Source organism: Spermophilus citellus (assembly GCF_964194105.1).
Source record: "Spermophilus citellus genome assembly, chromosome: 7".
Lineage (NCBI taxonomy): Eukaryota > Metazoa > Chordata > Mammalia > Rodentia > Sciuridae > Spermophilus > Spermophilus citellus.
Genome location: NC_138188.1, coordinates 18570313 through 18597491, shown reverse-complemented (window position 1 = coordinate 18597491; position 27179 = coordinate 18570313).

Here is a 27179-nt window from a genome sequence, read left to right as displayed (position 1 = left end):
TGCGCCAGTCTCTGCTTAGGGCTACATTAATAGGAAACAAACCATAGAGATAGAACTTGGAACTAATTGCTTGTGACAAGTTTCAAAGAGCTAGCACAAACCGTGTTTGATTTAGAGTTCCAACTACATGTATCCATATAGGAGAAAACAGAGTGAAACCTAAAAATTCAAACTGTTACTGCCAACGAATGGTTTAACCTAGGAAAACGAAATTGGGTGAGCCAAGAGGGATTGGGGTACTGATCATTACCTGAAAGTGTCATCAAGATTGCGTGAAAAAATGTGTGCTGAGATTTCAGGAAACTCGTAGTTTTTTGGAAGCTTGGCAACCCGTTTCCATGAAAGTGATTTGCGCCAGTCTATGCTTAGGGCTTCATCAATAAGAAAAAAACCATAGAGATAGAACTTGGAACTACTTGATTGTGTCAAGTTTCAAAGAGCTTGCACAAACCCTGTTTGATTTAGAGTTCCAACTACATGTATCCATATAGGAGAAAACAGAGTGAAACCTAAAACTTAAAACTGTTACTGCCAACGAACGGTTTAATCTAGAAGAACAAAGTTTGGTGAGCCAAGTGGGATTGGTGTACTGATCATTACCTGAAAGTGTCATCAAGATTGGATGAAAAAATGTGTGCTAGATTTCAGGAAACTCGTAGCTTTTGGAAGCTTGGCAACCCCTTTCCATGAAAGTGATTTGCGCCAGCATCTGCTTAGGGCTACATCAATAGAAAACAAACCATAGAGACAATCTTGGAACTACTTGATTGTGTCAAGTTTCAAAGAGCTAGCAAAAACCGTGTTTGATTTAAAGTTCCAAACATGTAATCATATAGGAGAAAACAGAGTGAAACCTAAAAATTAAAACTGTTACTGCCAACGAACGGTTTAACCTGTAAGAACGAAATTTGATGAGCTAAGTGGGATTGGGGTACTGATCATTACCTGAAAGTGTCATCAAGATTGGGTGAAAAAATGTTTGCTGAGATTTCAAGAAACTCGTAGTTTTTTTGAAGCTTCACAACCCCTTTTCATGAAAGTGATTTGCACCAGTCTCTGCTAAGGGCTAAATCAATAGTACACAAACCATAGAGATAGAACTTGGAACTACTTGATTGTGTCAAGTTTCAAAGATCTAGCACAAACCGTGTTTGATTTAGAGATCCAAATACATGTATCCATATAGGAGAAAACAGAGTGAAACCTAAAAATTTAAACTGTTACTGCCAACGAACGGTTTAACCTAGAAGAACGAAATTTGGGGAGCCAAGTGGGATTGGGGTACTGATCATTACCTTAAAGTGTCATCAAGATTGGGTGAAAAAATATGTGCTGAGATTTCAGGAAACTCGTAGTTTTTTGGAAGCATGGCAAGCCCTTTCCATGAAAGTGATTTACGCCAGTCTCTGCTTAGGGCTACAGCAATAGGAAGCAAACCATAGAGATAGAACTTGTAACTACTTGATTGTGTCAAGTTGCAAAGAGCTAGCAAACCGTGTTTAATTTAGAGTTCCAACTTCATGTATCCATATAGGAGAAAACAGAGTGAAACCTAAAAATTTATACTGTTACTTCCAATGAACGGTTTAACCTAGAAGAACAAAATTCGGTGAGTCAAGTGGGATTGGGGTACTGATTATTACCTGAAAGTGTCAGCAAGATTGGGTGAAAAAATGTGTGCTGAATTTTCAGGAAACTCGTAATTTTTTGGAAGCTTGGCAAACCCTTTCCATGAAAGTGATATGCGCCGGTCTCTGCTTAGGGCTACATCAATAGGAAACAAAGCATAAAGATAGATCTTGGAACTACTTGATTTTGTCAAGTTTCAAAGAGCTAGCACAAACCGTGTTTGATTTAGAGTTCCAACTAAATGTATCCATATAGGAGAAAAGAGAGTGAAAGCTAAAAATTAAAACTGTTACTGCCAACAAACGGTTTAACCTAGAAGAACGAAATTTGGTGAGCCAAGTGGGATTGGGGTACTGATCATTACCTGAAAGTGTCATCAAGATTGGGTGTAAAAATGTGTGCTGACATTTCAGGAAACTCATAGTTTTTTGGAAGCTTGGCAACCCCTTTCCATGAAAGTGATTTGCACCAGTCTCTGCTTAGGGCTACATCAATAGGAAACAAACCATAGAGATAGAACTTGGAAGTACTGGGTTTTGTCAAGTTTCAAAGAGCTAGCACAAACCGTGTTTGATTTAGAGTTCCAACTACATGTATCCATATAGGAGAAAACAGAGTGAAACCTAAAAATTTAAACTGCTACTTCCAACGAAAGGTTTAACCTAGAAGAACGAAATTTGGTGAGCCAAGTGGGATTGGGGTACTGATCATTACATGAAAAACTCATCAAGATTGGGTGAAAAAATGTGTGATGAGATTTCAGGAATCTCGTAGTTTTTTTGAAGCATGGCAACCCCTTTCCATTTAAGTGATTTGCGCCAGTCTCTGCTTAGGGCTACATCAATAGGAAACAAACCATAGAGATTGAACTTGGAACTACTTTATTGTGTCAAGTTGCAAAGAGCTAGCACAAACCGTGTTTGATTTAGAGTTCCATATACATGTATCCATATAGGAGAAAACAGAGTGAAACCTAAAAATTAAAACTGTTACTGCCAATGAATGGTTGAACCTAGAAGAACAAAATTTGGTGAGCTAAGTGGGATTGGGGTACTGATCATTACCTGAAAGTGTCATCAAGATTGGTGAAAAAATATGTGCTGAGATTTCAGGAAACTCGTAGTTTTTTGGAAGCTTGGCAACCCCTTTCCATGAAAGTGATTTGCGCCAGTCTCTGCTTAGGGCTACATCAATAGGAAACAAACCATAGAGATAGAACTTGGAATTACTTGATTGTGTCAAGTTTCAATGAGCTAGCACAAACCGTGTTTGATTTAAAGTTCCAAACATGTATCCATATAGGAGAAAACAGAGTGAAACCTCAGAATTAAAACTGTTACTGCCAACGAACGATTTAACCTAGAAAAATGAAATTTGGTGAGCCAAGTGGGATTGGGGTACTGATCATTACCTGAAAGTGTCATCAAGATTGGGTGAAAAAATGTGTGCTGAGATTTCAGGAAATTCGTCGTTTTTTGGAAGCTTGCAAACCCCTTTCCATGAAAGTGATTTGCGCCAGTCTCTGCTTAGGGCTACATCAATAGGAAACAAACCATAGAGATAGAACATGGAACTACTGGGTTTTGTCAAGTTTCAAAGAGCTAGCACAAACCGTGTTTGATTTAGAGTTCCAACTACATGTATCCATATAGGAGAAAACAGAGTGAAACCTAAAAATTAAAACTGTTACTGGCAACCAACGGTTTAACCTAGAAGAACGAAATTTGGTGAGCCAAGTGGGATTGGGGTACTGATCATTACCTGAAAGTGTCATCAAGATTGGGTGAAAAAATGTGTGCTGAGATTTCAGGAAACTCGTAATTTTTTGGAAGCTTGGCAACCCCTTCCCATAAAAGTGATTTGCGCCAGTCTCTGCTTAGGGCTACATCAATAGGAAACAAACCATAGAGATAGAACTTGGAACTACTTGATTGTGTCAAGTTTCAAAGAGCTAGCACAAACCGTGTTTGATTTAGAGTTCCAACTACATGTATCCATATAGGAGAAAACAGAGTGAAACCTAAAAGTTAAAACTGTTACTTCCAACGAACGGTTGAACCTAGAAGAACGAAATTTGGTGAGCCAAGTGGGATTGTGGTACTGATCATTACCTGAAAGTGTCATCAAGATTGGGTGAAAAAATGTGCGCTGAGATTTCAGGAAACTCGTAGTTTTTTGGAAGCTTGGCAACCCCTTTCCATGTAAGTGATTTGCGCCAGTCTCTGCTTAGGGCTACATAAATAAAAAACAAACCATAGAGATAGAACTTGGAACTACTATATTTTGTCAAGTTTCAAAGAGCTAGCACAAACCGTGTTTGATTTAGAGTTCCAACTACATGTATCCACATAGGAGAAAACAGAGTGAAACCTAAAAATTAAAACTGTTACTGACAACGAACGGTTTAATCTAGAACAACGAAATTTGGTGAGGCAAGTGGGATTGGGGTACTGATCATTACCTGAAAGTTCATCAAGATTTGGTGAAAAAATGTGTGCTGAGATTTCAGGAAACTCCTAGTTTTTTGTAAGTTTTGCAACCCCTTTTCCGCGAAAGTGATTTGCGCCAGTCTCTGCTTAGGTCTACATTAATAGGAAACAAACCATAGAGATAGAACTTGGAACTAATTGCTTGTGACAAGTTTCAAAGAGCTAGCACAAACCGTGTTTGATTTAGAGTTCCAACTACATGTATCCATATAGGAGAAAACAGAGTGAAACCTAAAAATTCAAACTGTTACTGCCAACGAATGGTTTAACCTAGGAAAACGAAATTGGGTGAGCCAAGAGAGATTGGGGTACTGATCATTACCTGAAAGTGTCATCAAGATTGCGTGAAAAAATGTGTGCTGAGATTTCAGGAAACTCGTAGTTTTTTGGAAGCTTGGCAACCCCTTTCCATGAAAGTGATTTGCGCCAGTCTATGCTTAGGGCTTCATCAATAAGAAAAAAACCATAGAGATAGAACTTGGAACTACTTGATTGTGTCAAGTTTCAAAGAGCTTTCACAAACCCTGTTTGATTTAGAGTTCCAACTACATGTATCCATATAGGAGAAAACAGAGTGAAACCTAAAACTTAAAACTGTTACTGCCAACGAACGGTTTAATCTAGAAGAACAAAGTTTGGTGAGCCAAGTGGGATTGGTGTACTGATCATTACCTGAAAGTGTCATCAAGATTGGATGAAAAAATGTGTGCTAGATTTCAGGAAACTCGTAGCTTTTGGAAGCTTGGCAACCCCTTTCCATGAAAGTGATTTGCGCCAGCATCTGCTTAGGGCTACATCAATAGAAAACAAACCATAGAGACAATCTTGGAACTACTTGATTGTGTCAAGTTTCAAAGAGCTAGCAAAAACCGTGTTTGATTTAAAGTTCCAAACATGTAATCATATAGGAGAAAACAGAGTGAAACCTAAAAATTAAAACTGTTACTGCCAACGAACGGTTTAACCTAGAAGAACGAAATTTGATGAGCTAAGTGGGATTGGGGTACTGATCATTACCTGAAAGTGTCATCAAGATTGGGTGAAAAAATGTTTGCTGAGATTTCAAGAAACTCGTAGTTTTTTTGAAGCTTCACAACCCCTTTTCATGAAAGTGATTTGCACCAGTCTCTGCTAAGGGCTAAATCAATAGTACACAAACCATAGAGATAGAACTTGGAACTACTTGATTGTGTCAAGTTTCAAAGATCTAGCACAAACCGTGTTTGATTTAGAGATCCAAATACATGTATCCATATAGGAGAAAACAGAGTGAAACCTAAAAATTTAAACTGTTACTGCCAACGAACGGTTTAACCTAGAAGAACGAAATTTGGGGAGCCAAGTGGGATTGGGGTACTGATCATTACCTTAAAGTGTCATCAAGATTGGGTGAAAAAATATGTGCTGAGATTTCAGGAAACTCGTAGTTTTTTGGAAGCATGGCAAGCCCTTTCCATGAAAGTGATTTACGCCAGTCTCTGCTTAGGGCTACAGCAATAGGAAGCAAACCATAGAGATAGAACTTGTAACTACTTGATTGTGTCAAGTTGCAAAGAGCTAGCAAACCGTGTTTAATTTAGAGTTCCAACTTCATGTATCCATATAGGAGAAAACAGAGTGAAACCTAAAAATTTAAACTGTTACTTCCAATGAACGGTTTAACCTAGAAGAACAAAATTCGGTGAGTCAAGTGGGATTGGGGTACTGATTATTACCTGAAAGTGTCAGCAAGATTGGGTGAAAAAATGTGTGCTGAATTTTCAGGAAACTCGTAATTTTTTGGAAGCTTGGCAAACCCTTTCCATGAAAGTGATATGCGCCGGTCTCTGCTTAGGGCTACATCAATAGGAAACAAAGCATAAAGATAGATCTTGGAACTACTTGATTGTGTCAAGTTTCAAAGAGCTAGCACAAACCGTGTTTGATTTAGAGTTCCAACTAAATGTATCCATATAGGAGAAAAGAGAGTGAAAGCTAAAAATTAAAACTGTTACTGCCAACAAACGGTTTAACCTAGAAGAACGAAATTTGGTGAGCCAAGTGGGATTGGGGTACTGATCATTACCTGAAAGTGTCATCAAGATTGGGTGTAAAAATGTGTGCTGACATTTCAGGAAACTCATAGTTTTTTGGAAGCTTGGCAACCCCTTTCCATGAAAGTGATTTGCACCAGTCTCTGCTTAGGGCTACATCAATAGGAAACAAACCATAGAGATAGAACTTGGAAGTACTGGGTTTTCTCAAGTTTCAAAGAGCTAGCACAAACCGTGTTTGATTTAGAGTTCCAACTACATGTATCCATATAGGAGAAAACAGAGTGAAACCTAAAAATTTAAACTGCTACTTCCAACGAATGGTTTAACCTAGAAGAACGAAATTTGGTGAGCCAAGTGGGATTGGGGTACTGATCATTACATGAAAAACTCATCAAGATTGGGTGAAAAAATGTGTGATGAGATTTCAGGAAACTCGTAGTTTTTTTGAAGCATGGCAACCCCTTTCCATTTAAGTGATTTGCGCCAGTCTCTGCTTAGGGCTACATCAATAGGAAACAAACCATAGAGATTGAACTTGGAACTACTTTATTGTGTCAAGTTGCAAAGAGCTAGCACAAACCGTGTTTGATTTAGAGTTCCATATACATGTATCCATATAGGAGAAAACAGAGTGAAACCTAAAAATTAAAACTGTTACTGCCAATGAATGGTTGAACCTAGAAGAACAAAATTTGGTGAGCTAAGTGGGATTGGGGTACTGATCATTACCTGAAAGTGTCATCAAGATTGGGTGAAAAAATATGTGCTGAGATTTCAGGAAACTCGTAGTTTTTTGGAAGCTTGGCAACCCCTTTCCATGAAAGTGATTTGCGCCAGTCTCTGCTTAGGGCTACATCAATAGGAAACAAACCATAGAGATAGAACTTGGAATTACTTGATTGTGTCAAGTTTCAATGAGCTAGCACAAACCGTGTTTGATTTAAAGTTCCAAACATGTATCCATATAGGAGAAAACAGAGTGAAACCTCAGAATTAAAACTGTTACTGCCAACGAACGATTTAACCTAGAAAAATGAAATTTGGTGAGCCAAGTGGGATTGGGGTACTGATCATTACCTGAAAGTGTCATCAAGATTGGGTGAAAAAATGTGTGCTGAGATTTCAGGAAACTCGTCGTTTTTTGGAAGCTTGCAAACCCCTTTCCATGAAAGTGATTTGCGCCAGTCTCTGCTTTGGGCTACATCAATAGGAAACAAACCATAGAGATAGAACATGGAACTACTGGGTTTTGTCAAGTTTCAAAGAGCTAGCACAAACCGTGTTTGATTTAGAGTTCCAACTACATGTATCCATATAGGAGAAAACAGAGTGAAACCTAAAAATTAAAACTGTTACTGGCAACCAACGGTTTAACCTAGAAGAACGAAATTTGGTGAGCCAAGTGGGATTGGGGTACTGATCATTACCTGAAAGTGTCATAGAGATTGGGTGAAAAAATGTGTGCTGAGATTTCAGGAAACTCGTAATTTTTTGGAAGCTTGGCAACCCCTTCCCATAAAAGTGATTTGCGCCAGTCTCTGCTTAGGGCTACATCAATAGGAAACAAACCATAGAGATAGAACTTGGAACTACTTGATTGTGTCAAGTTTCAAAGAGCTAGCACAAACCGTGTTTGATTTAGAGTTCCAACTACATGTATCCATATAGGAGAAAACAGAGTGAAACCTAAAAGTTAAAACTGTTACTTCCAACGAACGGTTGAACCTAGAAGAACGAAATTTGGTGAGCCAAGTGGGATTGTGGTACTGATCATTACCTGAAAGTGTCATCAAGATTGGGTGAAAAAATGTGCGCTGAGATTTCAGGAAACTCGTAGTTTTTTGGAAGCTTGGCAACCCCTTTCCATGTAAGTGATTTGCGCCAGTCTCTGCTTAGGGCTACATAAATAAAAAACAAACCATAGAGATAGAACTTGGAACTACTATATTTTGTCAAGTTTCAAAGAGCTAGCACAAACCGTGTTTGATTTAGAGTTCCAACTACATGTATCCACATAGGAGAAAACAGAGTGAAACCTAAAAATTAAAACTGTTACTGACAACGAACGGTTTAATCTAGAACAACGAAATTTGGTGAGGCAAGTGGGATTGGGGTACTGATCATTACCTGAAAGTTCATCAAGATTTGGTGAAAAAATGTGTGCTGAGATTTCAGGAAACTCCTAGTTTTTTGTAAGTTTTGCAACCCCTTTTCCGCGAAAGTGATTTGCGCCAGTCTCTGCTTAGGTCTACATTAATAGGAAACAAACCATAGAGATAGAACTTGGAACTAATTGCTTGTGACAAGTTTCAAAGAGCTAGCACAAACCGTGTTTGATTTAGAGTTCCAACTATATGTATCCATATAGGAGAAAACAGAGTGAAACCTAAAAATTCAAACTGTTACTGCCAACGAATGGTTTAACCTAGGAAAACGAAATTGGGTGAGCCAAGAGAGATTGGGGTACTGATCATTACCTGAAAGTGTCATCAAGATTGCGTGAAAAAATGTGTGCTGAGATTTCAGGAAACTCGTAGTTTTTTGGAAGCTTGGCAACCCCTTTCCATGAAAGTGATTTGCGCCAGTCTATGCTTAGGGCTTCATCAATAAGAAAAAAACCATAGAGATAGAACTTGGAACTACTTGATTGTGTCAAGTTTCAAAGAGCTTGCACAAACCCTGTTTGATTTAGAGTTCCAACTACATGTATCCATATAGGAGAAAACAGAGTGAAACCTAAAACTTAAAACTGTTACTGCCAACGAACGGTTTAATCTAGAAGAACAAAGTTTGGTGAGCCAAGTGGGATTGGTGTACTGATCATTACCTGAAAGTGTCATCAAGATTGGATGAAAAAATGTGTGCTAGATTTCAGGAAACTCGTAGCTTTTGGAAGCTTGGCAACCCCTTTCCATGAAAGTGATTTGCGCCAGTATCTGCTTAGGGCTACATCAATAGAAAACAAACCATAGAGACAATCTTGGAACTACTTGATTGTGTCAAGTTTCAAAGAGCTAGCAAAAACCGTGTTTGATTTAAAGTTCCAAACATGTAATCATATAGGAGAAAACAGAGTGAAACCTAAAAATTAAAACTGTTACTGCCAACGAACGGTTTAACCTAGAAGAACGAAATTTGATGAGCTAAGTGGGATTGGGGTACTGATCATTACCTGAAAGTGTCATCAAGATTGGGTGAAAAAATGTTTGCTGAGATTTCAAGAAACTCGTAGTTTTTTTGAAGCTTCACAACCCCTTTTCATGAAAGTGATTTGCACCAGTCTCTGCTAAGGGCTAAATCAATAGTACACAAACCATAGAGATAGAACTTGGAACTACTTGATTGTGTCAAGTTTCAAAGATCTAGCACAAACCGTGTTTGATTTAGAGATCCAAATACATGTATCCATATAGGAGAAAACAGAGTGAAACCTAAAAATTTAAACTGTTACTGCCAACGAACGGTTTAACCTAGAAGAACGAAATTTGGGGAGCCAAGTGGGATTGGGGTACTGATCATTACCTTAAAGTGTCATCAAGATTGGGTGAAAAAATATGTGCTGAGATTTCAGGAAACTCGTAGTTTTTTGGAAGCATGGCAAGCCCTTTCCATGAAAGTGATTTACGCCAGTCTCTGCTTAGGGCTACAGCAATAGGAAGCAAACCATAGAGATAGAACTTGTAACTACTTGATTGTGTCAAGTTGCAAAGAGCTAGCAAACCGTGTTTAATTTAGAGTTCCAACTTCATGTATCCATATAGGAGAAAACAGAGTGAAACCTAAAAATTTAAACTGTTACTTCCAATGAACGGTTTAACCTAGAAGAACAAAATTCGGTGAGTCAAGTGGGATTGGGGTACTGATTATTACCTGAAAGTGTCAGCAAGATTGGGTGAAAAAATGTGTGCTGAATTTTCAGGAAACTCGTAATTTTTTGGAAGCTTGGCAAACCCTTTCCATGAAAGTGATATGCGCCGGTCTCTGCTTAGGGCTACATCAATAGGAAACAAAGCATAAAGATAGATCTTGGAACTACTTGATTGTGTCAAGTTTCAAAGAGCTAGCACAAACCGTGTTTGATTTAGAGTTCCAACTAAATGTATCCATATAGGAGAAAAGAGAGTGAAAGCTAAAAATTAAAACTGTTACTGCCAACAAACGGTTTAACCTAGAAGAACGAAATTTGGTGAGCCAAGTGGGATTGGGGTACTGATCATTACCTGAAAGTGTCATCAAGATTGGGTGTAAAAATGTGTGCTGACATTTCAGGAAACTCATAGTTTTTTGGAAGCTTGGCAACCCCTTTCCATGAAAGTGATTTGCACCAGTCTCTGCTTAGGGCTACATCAATAGGAAACAAACCATAGAGATAGAACTTGGAAGTACTGGGTTTTCTCAAGTTTCAAAGAGCTAGCACAAACCGTGTTTGATTTAGAGTTCCAACTACATGTATCCATATAGGAGAAAACAGAGTGAAACCTAAAAATTCAAACTGTTACTGCCAACGAATGGTTTAACCTAGGAAAACGAAATTGGGTGAGCCAAGAGGGATTGGGGTACTGATCATTACCTGAAAGTGTCATCAAGATTGCGTGAAAAAATGTGTGCTGAGATTTCAGGAAACTCGTAGTTTTTTGGAAGCTTGGCAACCCCTTTCCATGAAAGTGATTTGCGCCAGTCTATGCTTAGGGCTTCATCAATAAGAAAAAAACCATAGAGATAGAACTTGGAACTACTTGATTGTGTCAAGTTTCAAAGAGCTTGCACAAACCCTGTTTGATTTAGAGTTCCAACTACATGTATCCATATAGGAGAAAACAGAGTGAAACCTAAAACTTAAAACTGTTACTGCCAACGAACGGTTTAATCTAGAAGAACAAAGTTTGGTGAGCCAAGTGGGATTGGTGTACTGATCATTACCTGAAAGTGTCATCAAGATTGGATGAAAAAATGTGTGCTAGATTTCAGGAAACTCGTAGCTTTTGGAAGCTTGGCAACCCCTTTCCATGAAAGTGATTTGCGCCAGTATCTGCTTAGGGCTACATCAATAGAAAACAAACCATAGAGACAATCTTGGAACTACTTGATTGTGTCAAGTTTCAAAGAGCTAGCAAAAACCGTGTTTGATTTAAAGTTCCAAACATGTAATCATATAGGAGAAAACAGAGTGAAACCTAAAAATTAAAACTGTTACTGCCAACGAACGGTTTAACCTAGAAGAACGAAATTTGATGAGCTAAGTGGGATTGGGGTACTGATCATTACCTGAAAGTGTCATCAAGATTGGGTGAAAAAATGTTTGCTGAGATTTCAAGAAACTCGTAGTTTTTTTGAAGCTTCACAACCCGTTTTCATGAAAGTGATTTGCACCAGTCTCTGCTAAGGGCTAAATCAATAGTACACAAACCATAGAGATAGAACTTGGAACTACTTGATTGTGTCAAGTTTCAAAGATCTAGCACTAACCGTGTTTGATTTAGAGATCCAAATACATGTATCCATATAGGAGAAAACAGAGTGAAACCTAAAAATTTAAACTGTTACTGCCAACGAACGGTTTAACCTAGAAGAACGAAATTTGGGGAGCCAAGTGGGATTGGGGTACTGATCATTACCTTAAAGTGTCATCAAGATTGGGTGAAAAAATATGTGCTGAGATTTCAGGAAACTCGTAGTTTTTTGGAAGCATGGCAAGCCCTTTCCATGAAAGTGATTTACGCCAGTCTCTGCTTAGGGCTACAGCAATAGGAAGCAAACCATAGAGATAGAACTTGTAACTACTTGATTGTGTCAAGTTGCAAAGAGCTAGCAAACCGTGTTTAATTTAGAGTTCCAACTTCATGTATCCATATAGGAGAAAACAGAGTGAAACCTAAAAATTTAAACTGTTACTTCCAATGAACGGTTTAACCTAGAAGAACAAAATTCGGTGAGTCAAGTGGGATTGGGGTACTGATTATTACCTGAAAGTGTCAGCAAGATTGGGTGAAAAAATGTGTGCTGAATTTTCAGGAAACTCGTAATTTTTTGGAAGCTTGGCAAACCCTTTCCATGAAAGTGATATGCGCCGGTCTCTGCTTAGGGCTACATCAATAGGAAACAAAGCATAAAGATAGATCTTGGAACTACTTGATTGTGTCAAGTTTCAAAGAGCTAGCACAAACCGTGTTTGATTTAGAGTTCCAACTAAATGTATCCATATAGGAGAAAAGAGAGTGAAAGCTAAAAATTAAAACTGTTACTGCCAACAAACGGTTTAACCTAGAAGAACGAAATTTGGTGAGCCAAGTGGGATTGGGGTACTGATCATTACCTGAAAGTGTCATCAAGATTGGGTGTAAAAATGTGTGCTGACATTTCAGGAAACTCATAGTTTTTTGGAAGCTTGGCAACCCCTTTCCATGAAAGTGATTTGCACCAGTCTCTGCTTAGGGCTACATCAATAGGAAACAAACCATAGAGATAGAACTTGGAAGTACTGGGTTTTCTCAAGTTTCAAAGAGCTAGCACAAACCGTGTTTGATTTAGAGTTCCAACTACATGTATCCATATAGGAGAAAACAGAGTGAAACCTAAAAATTTAAACTGCTACTTCCAACGAATGGTTTAACCTAGAAGAACGAAATTTGGTGAGCCAAGTGGGATTGGGGTACTGATCATTACATGAAAAACTCATCAAGATTGGGTGAAAAAATGTGTGATGAGATTTCAGGAAACTCGTAGTTTTTTTGAAGCATGGCAACCCCTTTCCATTTATGTGATTTGCGCCAGTCTCTGCTTAGGGCTACATCAATAGGAAACAAACCATAGAGATTGAACTTGGAACTACTTTATTGTGTCAAGTTCAAAGAGGTAGCACAAACCGTGTTTGATTTAGAGTTCCATATACATGTATCCATATAGGAGAAAACAGAGTGAAACCTAAAAATTAAAACTGTTACTGCCAATGAATGGTTGAACGTAGAAGAACGAAATTTGGTGAGCTAAGTGGGATTGGGGTACTGATCATTACCTGAAAGTGTCATCAAGATTGGGTGAAAAAATATGTGCTGAGATTTCAGGAAACTCGTAGTTTTTTGGAAGCTTGGCAACCCCTTTCCATGAAAGTGATTTGCGCCAGTCTCTGCTTAGGGCTACATCAATAGGAAACAAACCATAGAGATAGAACTTGGAATTACTTGATTGTGTCAAGTTTCAATGAGCTAGCACAAACCGTGTTTGATTTAAAGTTCCAAACATGTATCCATATAGGAGAAAACAGAGTGAAACCTCAGAATTAAAACTGTTACTGCCAACGAACGGTTTAACCTAGAAAAATGAAATTTGGTGAGCCAAGTGGGATTGGGGTACTGATCATTACCTGAAAGTGTCATCAAGATTGGGTGAAAAAATGTGTGCTGAGATTTCAGGAAACTCGTCGTTTTTTGGAAGCTTGCAAACCCCTTTCCATGAATGTGATTTGCGCCAGTCTCTGCTTAGGGCTACATCAATAGGAAACAAACCATAGAGATAGAACATGGAACTACTGGGTTTTGTCAAGTTTCAAAGAGCTAGCACAAACCGTGTTTGATTTAGAGTTCCAACTACATGTATCCATATAGGAGAAAACAGAGTGAAACCTAAAAATTAAAACTGTTACTGGCAACGAACGGTTTAACCTAGAAGAACGAAATTTGGTGAGCCAAGTGGGATTGGGGTACTGATCATTACCTGAAAGTGTCATCAAGATTGGGTGAAAAAATGTGTGCTGAGATTTCAGGAAACTCGTAATTTTTTGGAAGCTTGGCAACCCCTTCCCATAAAAGTGATTTGCGCCAGTCTCTGCTTAGGGCTACATCAATAGGAAACAAACCGTAGAGATAGAACTTGGAACTACTTGATTGTGTCAAGTTTCAAAGAGCTAGCACAAACCGTGTTTGATTTAGAGTTCCAACTACATGTATCCATATAGGAGAAAACAGAGTGAAACCTAAAAGTTAAAACTGTTACTGCCAACAAACGGTTTAACCTAGAAGAACGAAATTTGGTGAGCCAAGTGGGATTGTGGTACTGATCATTACCTGAAAGTGTCATCAAGATTGGGTGAAAAAATGTGCGCTGAGATTTCAGGAAACTCGTAGTTTTTTGGAAGCTTGGCAACCCCTTTCCATGTAAGTGATTTGCGCCAGTCTCTGCTTAGGGCTACATAAATAAAAAACAAACCATAGAGATAGAACTTGGAACTACTATATTTTGTCAAGTTTCAAAGAGCTAGCACAAACCGTGTTTGATTTAGAGTTCCAACTACATGTATCCACATAGGAGAAAACAGAGTAAAACCTAAAAATTAAAACTGTTACTGACAACGAACGGTTTAATCTAGAACAACGAAATTTGGTGAGGCAAGTGGGATTGGGGTACTGATCATTACCTGAAAGTTCATCAAGATTTGGTGAAAAAATGTGTGCTGAGATTTCAGGAAACTCCTAGTTTTTTGTAAGTTTTGCAACCCCTTTTCCGCGAAAGTGATTTGCGCCAGTCTCTGCTTAGGGCTACATTAATAGGAAACAAACCATAGAGATAGAACTTGGAACTAATTGCTTGTGACAAGTTTCAAAGAGCTAGCACAAACCGTGTTTGATTTAGAGTTCCAACTACATGTATCCATATAGGAGAAAACAGAGTGAAACCTAAAAATTCAAACTGTTACTGCCAACGAATGGTTTAACCTAGGAAAACGAAATTGGGTGAGCCAAGAGGGATTGGGGTACTGATCATTACCTGAAAGTGTCATCAAGATTGCGTGAAAAAATGTGTGCTGAGATTTCAGGAAACTCGTAGTTTTTTGGAAGCTTGGCAACCCCTTTCCATGAAAGTGATTTGCGCCAGTCTATGCTTAGGGCTTCATCAATAAGAAAAAAACCATAGAGATAGAACTTGGAACTACTTGATTGTGTCAAGTTTCAAAGAGCTTGCACAAACCCTGTTTGATTTAGAGTTCCAACTACATGTATCCATATAGGAGAAAACAGAGTGAAACCTAAAACTTAAAACTGTTACTGCCAACGAACGGTTTAATCTAGAAGAACAAAGTTTGGTGAGCCAAGTGGGATTGGTGTACTGATCATTACCTGAAAGTGTCATCAAGATTGGATGAAAAAATGTGTGCTAGATTTCAGGAAACTCGTAGCTTTTGGAAGCTTGGCAACCCCTTTCCATGAAAGTGATTTGCGCCAGTATCTGCTTAGGGCTACATCAATAGAAAACAAACCATAGAGACAATCTTGGAACTACTTGATTGTGTCAAGTTTCAAAGAGCTAGCAAAAACCGTGTTTGATTTAAAGTTCCAAACATGTAATCATATAGGAGAAAACAGAGTGAAACCTAAAAATTAAAACTGTTACTGCCAATGAACGGTTTAACCTAGAAGAACGAAATTTGATGAGCTAAGTGGGATTGGGGTACTGATCATTACCTGAAAGTGTCATCAAGATTGGGTGAAAAAATGTTTGCTGAGATTTCAAGAAACTCGTAGTTTTTTTGAAGCTTCACAACCCCTTTTCATGAAAGTGATTTGCACCAGTCTCTGCTAAGGGCTAAATCAATAGTACACAAACCATAGAGATAGAACTTGGAACTACTTGATTGTGTCAAGTTTCAAAGATCTAGCACTAACCGTGTTTGATTTAGAGATCCAAATACATGTATCCATATAGGAGAAAACAGAGTGAAACCTAAAAATTTAAACTGTTACTGCCAACGAACGGTTTAACCTAGAAGAACGAAATTTGGGGAGCCAAGTGGGATTGGGGTACTGATCATTACCTTAAAGTGTCATCAAGATTGGGTGAAAAAATATGTGCTGAGATTTCAGGAAACTCGTAGTTTTTTGGAAGCATGGCAAGCCCTTTCCATGAAAGTGATTTACGCCAGTCTCTGCTTAGGGCTACAGCAATAGGAAGCAAACCATAGAGATAGAACTTGTAACTACTTGATTGTGTCAAGTTGCAAAGAGCTAGCAAACCGTGTTTAATTTAGAGTTCCAACTTCATGTATCCATATAGGAGAAAACAGAGTGAAACCTAAAAATTTAAACTGTTACTTCCAATGAACGGTTTAACCTAGAAGAACAAAATTCGGTGAGTCAAGTGGGATTGGGGTACTGATTATTACCTGAAAGTGTCAGCAAGATTGGGTGAAAAAATGTGTGCTGAATTTTCAGGAAACTCGTAATTTTTTGGAAGCTTGGCAAACCCTTTCCATGAAAGTGATATGCGCCGGTCTCTGCTTAGGGCTACATCAATAGGAAACAAAGCATAAAGATAGATCTTGGAACTACTTGATTGTGTCAAGTTTCAAAGAGCTAGCACAAACCGTGTTTGATTTAGAGTTCCAACTAAATGTATCCATATAGGAGAAAAGAGAGTGAAAGCTAAAAATTAAAACTGTTACTGCCAACAAACGGTTTAACCTAGAAGAACGAAATTTGGTGAGCCAAGTGGGATTGGGGTACTGATCATTACCTGAAAGTGTCATCAAGATTGGGTGTAAAAATGTGTGCTGACATTTCAGGAAACTCATAGTTTTTTGGAAGCTTGGCAACCCCTTTCCATGAAAGTGATTTGCACCAGTCTCTGCTTAGGGCTACATCAATAGGAAACAAACCATAGAGATAGAACTTGGAAGTACTGGGTTTTCTCAAGTTTCAAAGAGCTAGCACAAACCGTGTTTGATTTAGAGTTCCAACTACATGTATCCATATAGGAGAAAACAGAGTGAAACCTAAAAATTTAAACTGCTACTTCCAACGAATGGTTTAACCTAGAAGAACGAAATTTGGTGAGCCAAGTGGGATTGGGGTACTGATCATTACATGAAAAACTCATCAAGATTGGGTGAAAAAATGTGTGATGAGATTTCAGGAAACTCGTAGTTTTTTTGAAGCATGGCAACCCCTTTCCATTTAAGTGATTTGCGCCAGTCTCTGCTTAGGGCTACATCAATAGGAAACAAACCATAGAGATTGAACTTGGAACTACTTTATTGTGTCAAGTTGCAAAGAGCTAGCACAAACCGTGTTTGATTTAGAGTTCCATATACATGTATCCATATAGGAGAAAACAGAGTGAAACCTAAAAATTAAAACTGTTACTGCCAATGAATGGTTGAACGTAGAAGAACGAAATTTGGTGAGCTAAGTGGGATTGGGGTACTGATCATTACCTGAAAGTGTCATCAAGATTGGGTGAAAAAATATGTGCTGAGATTTCAGGAAACTCGTAGTTTTTTGGAAGCTTGGCAACCCCTTTCCATGAAAGTGATTTGCGCCAGTCTCTGCTTAGGGCTACATCAATAGGAAACAAACCATAGAGATAGAACTTGGAATTACTTGATTGTGTCAAGTTTCAATGAGCTAGCACAAACCGTGTTTGATTTAAAGTTCCAAACATGTATCCATATAGGAGAAAACAGAGTGAAACCTCAAAATTAAAACTGTTACTGCCAACGAACGGTTTAACCTAGAAAAATGAAATTTGGTGAGCCAAGTGGGATTGGGGTACTGATCATTACCTGAAAGTGTCATCAAGATTGGGTGAAAAAATGTGTGCTGAGATTTCAGGAAACTCGTCGTTTTTTGGAAGCTTGCAAACCCCTTTCCATGAAAGTGATTTGCGCCAGTCTCTGCTTAGGGCTACATCAATAGGAAGCAATCCATAGAGATAGAACTTGGATCAACGTGATTGTGTCAAGTTTCAAAGAGCTTGCACAAACCGTGTTTGATTTAGAGTTCCAACTTCATGTATCCATATAGGAGAAAACAGAGTGAAACCTAAAAATTAAAACTGTTACTGCCAACGAACGGTTTAACCTAGAAGAACGAAATTTGGTGAACCAAGTGGGATTGGGGTACTGATCATTACCTTAAAGTGTCATCAAGATTGGGTGAAAAAATGTGTGCTGCTATTTCACGAAAATCGTAGTTTTTTGGAAGCTTGGCAACCTCTTTCCATCAAAGTGATTCGAGCCAGTCTCTGCTTAGGGCTACATCAATAGGAAGCAATCCATAGAGACAGAACTTGGATCAACTTGATTGTGTCAAGTTTCAAAGAGCTTGCACAAACCGTGCTAGATTCAGAGTTCCAACTTCATGTATCCATATAGGAGAAAACAGAGTGAAACCTAAAAATTAAAACTGTTACTGCCAACGAACGGTTGAACCTAGAAGAACGAAAATTGGTGAGCCATGTGGGATTGGGGTACTGATCATTATCTGAAAGGGTCATCAAGATTGGGTGAAAAAACGTGTGCTGAGATTTCAGGAACCTCGTAGTTTTTTGGAAGCTTGGCAACCCCTTTCCATGAAAGTGATTTGCCCCAGTCTCTGCTTAGGGCTACATCAATAGGAAACAAACCATCGAGATAGAACTTGGAACTACTTGATTGTGTCAAGTTTCAAAGAGGTAGGCAAACCGTTTTTGATTTAGAGTTCCAAATACATGTATCCATATAGGAGAAACAGAGTGAAACCTCAAAATTAAAACTGTTACTGCCAAAGACCGGTTTAACCTAGAAGAACGAAATTTGGTTAGCCAAGTGGGATTGGGGTACTGATCATTACCTGAAAGTGTCATCAAGATTGGGTGAAAAAATGTGTGCTGAGATTTCACGAAAATCCTAGTTTTTTGGAAGCTTGGTAACCCCTTTCCATGAAAGTGATTTGCGCCAGTCTCTGCTTAGGGCTACATCAATAGGAAACAAACCATAGAGATAGAACTTGGAACTACTTGATTGTGTCAAGTTTCAAAGAGGTAGGCAAACCATGTTTGATTTATAGTTCCAAATACATATATGCATATAGGAGAAACAGAGTGAAACCTAAAAATTAAAACTGTTACTGCCAATGATAGGTTTAACCTAGAAGAACGAAATTTGGTGAGCCAACTGGGATTGGGGTACTGATCATTACCTGAAAGTGTCATCAAGATTGGGTGATAAAATGTGTGCTGAGATTTCAGGAAACTCTTAGTTTTTTGGAAGCTTGGCAACCATTTTCCTTGAAAGTGATTTGCGCCAGTCTCTGCTTAGGGCTACATCAATAGGAAGCAATCCATAGAGAAATAACTTGGATCAACTTGATTGTGTCAAGTTTCAAAGAGCTTGAACAAACCGTGTTTGATTCAGAGTTCCAACTTCATGTATCCATATAGGAGAAAACAGAGTGAAACCTAAAATTAAAACTGTTACTGCCAACGAACGGCTGAACATTGAAGAACGAAATTTGGTGAGCCAAGTGGGATTGGGGTACTGATCATTACCTGAAAGTGTCATCAAGATTGGGTGAAAAAATGTGTGCTGAGATTTCAGGAACCTCGTAGTTTTTTGGAAGCTTGGCAACCCCTTTCCATGAAAGTGATTTGTGCCAGTCTCTGCTTAGGGTTACATTAATAGGAAACAAACCATAGGGATTGAACTTGGAACTACTTGATTGTGTCAAGTTTCAAAGAGGTAGGCAAACCGTGTTTGATTTAGAGTTCCAAATATATTTATCCATATAGGAGAAACAGAGTGAAACCTAAAAATTAAAACTGTTACTGCCAAAGTTCGGTTTAACCTAGAAGAACGAAATTTTGATGAGAAAAGTTGGATTGGGGTACTGATCATTACCTGAAAGTGTCATCAATATTGGGTGAAAAAATGTGTGCTGAGATTTCAAGAAACTCGTAGTTTTTTGGAAGCTTGGCAACCACTTTTTATGAAAGTGATTTGCACCAGTCTCTGCTTAGTGCTACATCAATAGGAAACAAACCCTAGAGATAAAACTTGGAACTACTTTATTGTGTCAAGTTTCAAAGAGCTAGCACAAACCGTGTATGATTTAGAGTTCCAACTGCATGTATCCATATAGGAGAAAACAGAGTGAAACCTAAAAATTAAAACTGTTACTGCCAACGAACAGTTTAATGTATAAGAACGAAATTTGGAGAGCCAAGTGGGATTAGGGTACTGATCATTACCAGAAAGTGTCATCAAGATTAGGTGAAAAAGTGTGTGCTGAGATTTCAGGAAACTCGTAGTTTTTTGGAAGCTTGGCAACCCATTTCCATGAAAGTTATATGCGCCAGTCTCTGCTTAGGGCTACATTAATAGGAACAAAACCATAGAGATAGAACTTGGAACTACTTGATTGTGTCAAGTTTCAAAGAGCTTGCACAAACCCTGTTTGATTTAGAGTTCCAACTACATGTATCCATATAGGAGAAAACAGAGTGAAACCTAAAACTTAAAACTGTTACTGCCAACGAACGGTTTAATCTAGAAGAACAAAGTTTGGTGAGCCAAGTGGGATTGGTGTACTGATCATTACCTGAAAGTGTCATCAAGATTGGATGAAAAAATGTGTGCTAGATTTCAGGAAACTCGTAGCTTTTGGAAGCTTGGCAACCCCTTTCCATGAAAGTGATTTGCGCCAGTATCTGCTTAGGGCTACATCAATAGAAAACAAACCATAGAGACAATCTTGGAACTACTTGATTGTGTCAAGTTTCAAAGAGCTAGCAAAAACCGTGTTTGATTTAAAGTTCCAAACATGTAATCATATAGGAGAAAACAGAGTGAAACCTAAAAATTAAAACTGTTACTGCCAACGAACGGTTTAACCTAGAAGAACGAAATTTGATGAGCTAAGTGGGATTGGGGTACTGATCATTACCTGAAAGTGTCATCAAGATTGGGTGAAAAAATGTTTGCTGAGATTTCAAGAAACTCGTAGTTTTTTTGAAGCTTCACAACCCCTTTTCATGAAAGTGATTTGCACCAGTCTCTGCTAAGGGCTAAATCAATAGTACACAAACCATAGAGATAGAACTTGGAACTACTTGATTGTGTCAAGTTTCAAAGATCTAGCACTAACCGTGTTTGATTTAGAGATCCAAATACATGTATCCATATAGGAGAAAACAGAGTGAAACCTAAAAATTTAAACTGTTACTGCCAACGAACGGTTTAACCTAGAAGAACGAAATTTGGGGAGCCAAGTGGGATTGGGGTACTGATCATTACCTTAAAGTGTCATCAAGATTGGGTGAAAAAATATGTGCTGAGATTTCAGGAAACTCGTAGTTTTTTGGAAGCATGGCAAGCCCTTTCCATGAAAGTGATTTACGCCAGTCTCTGCTTAGGGCTACAGCAATAGGAAGCAAACCATAGAGATAGAACTTGTAACTACTTGATTGTGTCAAGTTGCAAAGAGCTAGCAAACCGTGTTTAATTTAGAGTTCCAACTTCATGTATCCATATAGGAGAAAACAGAGTGAAACCTAAAAATTTAAACTGTTACTTCCAATGAACGGTTTAACCTAGAAGAACAAAATTCGGTGAGTCAAGTGGGATTGGGGTACTGATTATTACCTGAAAGTGTCAGCAAGATTGGGTGAAAAAATGTGTGCTGAATTTTCAGGAAACTCGTAATTTTTTGGAAGCTTGGCAAACCCTTTCCATGAAAGTGATATGCGCCGGTCTCTGCTTAGGGCTACATCAATAGGAAACAAAGCATAAAGATAGATCTTGGAACTACTTGATTGTGTCAAGTTTCAAAGAGCTAGCACAAACCGTGTTTGATTTAGAGTTCCAACTAAATGTATCCATATAGGAGAAAAGAGAGTGAAAGCTAAAAATTAAAACTGTTACTGCCAACAAACGGTTTAACCTAGAAGAACGAAATTTGGTGAGCCAAGTGGGATTGGGGTACTGATCATTACCTGAAAGTGTCATCAAGATTGGGTGTAAAAATGTGTGCTGACATTTCAGGAAACTCATAGTTTTTTGGAAGCTTGGCAACCCCTTTCCATGAAAGTGATTTGCACCAGTCTCTGCTTAGGGCTACATCAATAGGAAACAAACCATAGAGATAGAACTTGGAAGTACTGGGTTTTCTCAAGTTTCAAAGAGCTAGCACAAACCGTGTTTGATTTAGAGTTCCAACTACATGTATCCATATAGGAGAAAACAGAGTGAAACCTAAAAATTTAAACTGCTACTTCCAACGAATGGTTTAACCTAGAAGAACGAAATTTGGTGAGCCAAGTGGGATTGGGGTACTGATCATTACATGAAAAACTCATCAAGATTGGGTGAAAAAATGTGTGATGAGATTTCAGGAAACTCGTAGTTTTTTTGAAGCATGGCAACCCCTTTCCATTTAAGTGATTTGCGCCAGTCTCTGCTTAGGGCTACATCAATAGGAAACAAACCATAGAGATTGAACTTGGAACTACTTTATTGTGTCAAGTTGCAAAGAGCTAGCACAAACCGTGTTTGATTTAGAGTTCCATATACATGTATCCATATAGGAGAAAACAGAGTGAAACCTAAAAATTAAAACTGTTACTGCCAATGAATGGTTGAACGTAGAAGAACGAAATTTGGTGAGCTAAGTGGGATTGGGGTACTGATCATTACCTGAAAGTGTCATCAAGATTGGGTGAAAAAATATGTGCTGAGATTTCAGGAAACTCGTAGTTTTTTGGAAGCTTGGCAACCCCTTTCCATGAAAGTGATTTGCGCCAGTCTCTGCTTAGGGCTACATCAATAGGAAACAAACCATAGAGATAGAACTTGGAATTACTTGATTGTGTCAAGTTTCAATGAGCTAGCACAAACCGTGTTTGATTTAAAGTTCCAAACATGTATCCATATAGGAGAAAACAGAGTGAAACCTCAAAATTAAAACTGTTACTGCCAACGAACGGTTTAACCTAGAAAAATGAAATTTGGTGAGCCAAGTGGGATTGGGGTACTGATCATTACCTGAAAGTGTCATCAAGATTGGGTGAAAAAATGTGTGCTGAGATTTCAGGAAACTCGTCGTTTTTTGGAAGCTTGCAAACCCCTTTCCATGAAAGTGATTTGCGCCAGTCTCTGCTTAGGGCTACATCAATAGGAAGCAATCCATAGAGATAGAACTTGGATCAACGTGATTGTGTCAAGTTTCAAAGAGCTTGCACAAACCGTGTTTGATTTAGAGTTCCAACTTCATGTATCCATATAGGAGAAAACAGAGTGAAACCTAAAAATTAAAACTGTTACTGCCAACGAACGGTTTAACCTAGAAGAACGAAATTTGGTGAACCAAGTGGGATTGGGGTACTGATCATTACCTTAAAGTGTCATCAAGATTGGGTGAAAAAATGTGTGCTGCTATTTCACGAAAATCGTAGTTTTTTGGAAGCTTGGCAACCTCTTTCCATCAAAGTGATTCGAGCCAGTCTCTGCTTAGGGCTACATCAATAGGAAGCAATCCATAGAGACAGAACTTGGATCAACTTGATTGTGTCAAGTTTCAAAGAGCTTGCACAAACCGTGCTAGATTCAGAGTTCCAACTTCATGTATCCATATAGGAGAAAACAGAGTGAAACCTAAAAATTAAAACTGTTACTGCCAACGAACGGTTGAACCTAGAAGAACGAAAATTGGTGAGCCATGTGGGATTGGGGTACTGATCATTATCTGAAAGGGTCATCAAGATTGGGTGAAAAAACGTGTGCTGAGATTTCAGGAACCTCGTAGTTTTTTGGAAGCTTGGCAACCCCTTTCCATGAAAGTGATTTGCCCCAGTCTCTGCTTAGGGCTACATCAATAGGAAACAAACCATCGAGATAGAACTTGGAACTACTTGATTGTGTCAAGTTTCAAAGAGGTAGGCAAACCGTTTTTGATTTAGAGTTCCAAATACATGTATCCATATAGGAGAAACAGAGTGAAACCTCAAAATTAAAACTGTTACTGCCAAAGACCGGTTTAACCTAGAAGAACGAAATTTGGTTAGCCAAGTGGGATTGGGGTACTGATCATTACCTGAAAGTGTCATCAAGATTGGGTGAAAAAATGTGTGCTGAGATTTCACGAAAATCCTAGTTTTTTGGAAGCTTGGTAACCCCTTTCCATGAAAGTGATTTGCGCCAGTCTCTGCTTAGGGCTACATCAATAGGAAACAAACCATAGAGATAGAACTTGGAACTACTTGATTGTGTCAAGTTTCAAAGAGGTAGGCAAACCATGTTTGATTTATAGTTCCAAATACATATATGCATATAGGAGAAACAGAGTGAAACCTAAAAATTAAAACTGTTACTGCCAATGATAGGTTTAACCTAGAAGAACGAAATTTGGTGAGCCAACTGGGATTGGGGTACTGATCATTACCTGAAAGTGTCATCAAGATTGGGTGATAAAATGTGTGCTGAGATTTCAGGAAACTCTTAGTTTTTTGGAAGCTTGGCAACCATTTTCCTTGAAAGTGATTTGCGCCAGTCTCTGCTTAGGGCTACATCAATAGGAAGCAATCCATAGAGAAATAACTTGGATCAACTTGATTGTGTCAAGTTTCAAAGAGCTTGAACAAACCGTGTTTGATTCAGAGTTCCAACTTCATGTATCCATATAGGAGAAAACAGAGTGAAACCTAAAATTAAAACTGTTACTGCCAACGAACGGCTGAACATTGAAGAACGAAATTTGGTGAGCCAAGTGGGATTGGGGTACTGATCATTACCTGAAAGTGTCATCAAGATTGGGTGAAAAAATGTGTGCTGAGATTTCAGGAACCTCGTAGTTTTTTGGAAGCTTGGCAACCCCTTTCCATGAAAGTGATTTGTGCCAGTCTCTGCTTAGGGTTACATTAATAGGAAACAAACCATAGGGATTGAACTTGGAACTACTTGATTGTGTCAAGTTTCAAAGAGGTAGGCAAACCGTGTTTGATTTAGAGTTCCAAATATATTTATCCATATAGGAGAAACAGAGTGAAACCTAAAAATTAAAACTGTTACTGCCAAAGTTCGGTTTAACCTAGAAGAACGAAATTTTGATGAGAAAAGTTGGATTGGGGTACTGATCATTACCTGAAAGTGTCATCAATATTGGGTGAAAAAATGTGTGCTGAGATTTCAAGAAACTCGTAGTTTTTTGGAAGCTTGGCAACCACTTTTTATGAAAGTGATTTGCACCAGTCTCTGCTTAGTGCTACATCAATAGGAAACAAACCCTAGAGATAAAACTTGGAACTACTTTATTGTGTCAAGTTTCAAAGAGCTAGCACAAACCGTGTATGATTTAGAGTTCCAACTGCATGTATCCATATAGGAGAAAACAGAGTGAAACCTAAAAATTAAAACTGTTACTGCCAACGAACAGTTTAATGTATAAGAACGAAATTTGGAGAGCCAAGTGGGATTAGGGTACTGATCATTACCAGAAAGTGTCATCAAGATTAGGTGAAAAAGTGTGTGCTGAGATTTCAGGAAACTCGTAGTTTTTTGGAAGCTTGGCAACCCATTTCCATGAAAGTTATATGCGCCAGTCTCTGCTTAGGGCTACATTAATAGGAACAAAACCATAGAGATAGAACTTGGAACTACTTGATTGTGTCAGGTTTCAAAGAGCTAGCACAAACCATGTTTGATTGAGAGTTCCAACTACATGTATCCATATAGCAGAAAACAGAGTGAAACCTAAAAATTAAAACTGTTACTACCAACGAACGGTTTAATCTAGAAGAATGAAATTTGGTGAACCAAGTGGGATTGGGGTAATGATCATTACCTGAAAGTGTCATCAGGATTGGGTGAAAAAATGTGTGCTGAGATTTCAGGAAACTCGTAGTTTTTTGGAAGCTTGGCAACCCCTTTCCATGAAAGTGATTTGCGCCAATCTCTGCTTAGGGCTACATCAATAGGAAACAAACCATAGAGATAGAACTTGGAACTACTGGGTTGTGTCAAGTTTCAAAGAGGTAGCACAAACCGTGTTTGATTTAGAGTTCCAACTACATGTATCCATATAGGAGAAAACAGAGTGAAACCTAAAAATTAAAACTGTGAATGCCAACGAAGGGTTTAACCTAGAAGAACGAAATTTGGTGAGCCAAGGGGGATTGGAGTACTGATCATTACATGAAAGTGTCATTAAGATTGGGTGAAAAAATGTTTGCTGAGATTTCAGGAAACTCGTAGTTTTTTGGAAGCTTGGGAACCCCTTTCCATGAAAGTGATTTGCACCAGTCTATGCTTAGGGCTACATGAATAGGAAACAAACCATAGAGATAGAACTTGGAACTACTTGACTGTGTCAAGTTTCAAAGAGCTACCACAAACCGTGTTTGATTTAGAGTTCCAAATACATGTATCCATATAGGAGAAAACAGAGTGAAACCTAAAAATTAAAACTGTTACTGCCAACGATCGGTATAAACTAGAAGAACGAAATTTGGTGAGCCAAGTGGGATTGGGGTAATGATCATTACATGAAAGTGTCATCAATATTGGGTGAAAAAATGTGTGATGAGATTTCAGGAAACTCGTAGTTTTTTGGAAGCTTGGCAACCCCTTTCCAAGAAAGAGATTTGCGCCCGTCTCTGCTTAGGGCTACATCAATAGGAAACAAACCATAGAGATAGAACTTGGAACTACTTTATTGTCAAGTTGCAAAGAGCTAGCACAAACCGTGTTTGATTTAGATTTCCAACTACATGTATCCATATAGGAGACAACAGAGTGAAACCTAAAAATTAAAACTGTTACTGCCAACGAACGGTTTAATTAGAAGAACGAAATTTGGTGAGCCAAGTGGGATTGGGGTACACATCATTACCTGAAAGTGCCATCAAGATTGGGTGAAAAAATGTGTGCTGAGATTTCAGGAAACTCGTAGTTTTTTGGAAGCTTGGCAACCCCTTTCCATGAACGTGATTTGCGCCAATCTCTGCTTAGGGCTACATCAATAGGAAACAAACCATAGAGATAGAACTTGGGACTACTTGGTTGTGTCAAGTTTCAAAGAGCTAGCAAAAACCGTTTTTGATTTAGAGTTCCAACTAAATGTATCCATATAGAAGAAAACAGAGTGAAACCTAAAAATTAAAACTGTTACTGCCAACGAACGGTTTAACCTAGAAGAACGAAATTTGGTGAGCCAAGTGGGATTGGGGTACTGATCATTACCTGAAAGTGTCATTAAGATTGGGTGAAAAAAAGTTTGCTGAGATTTCA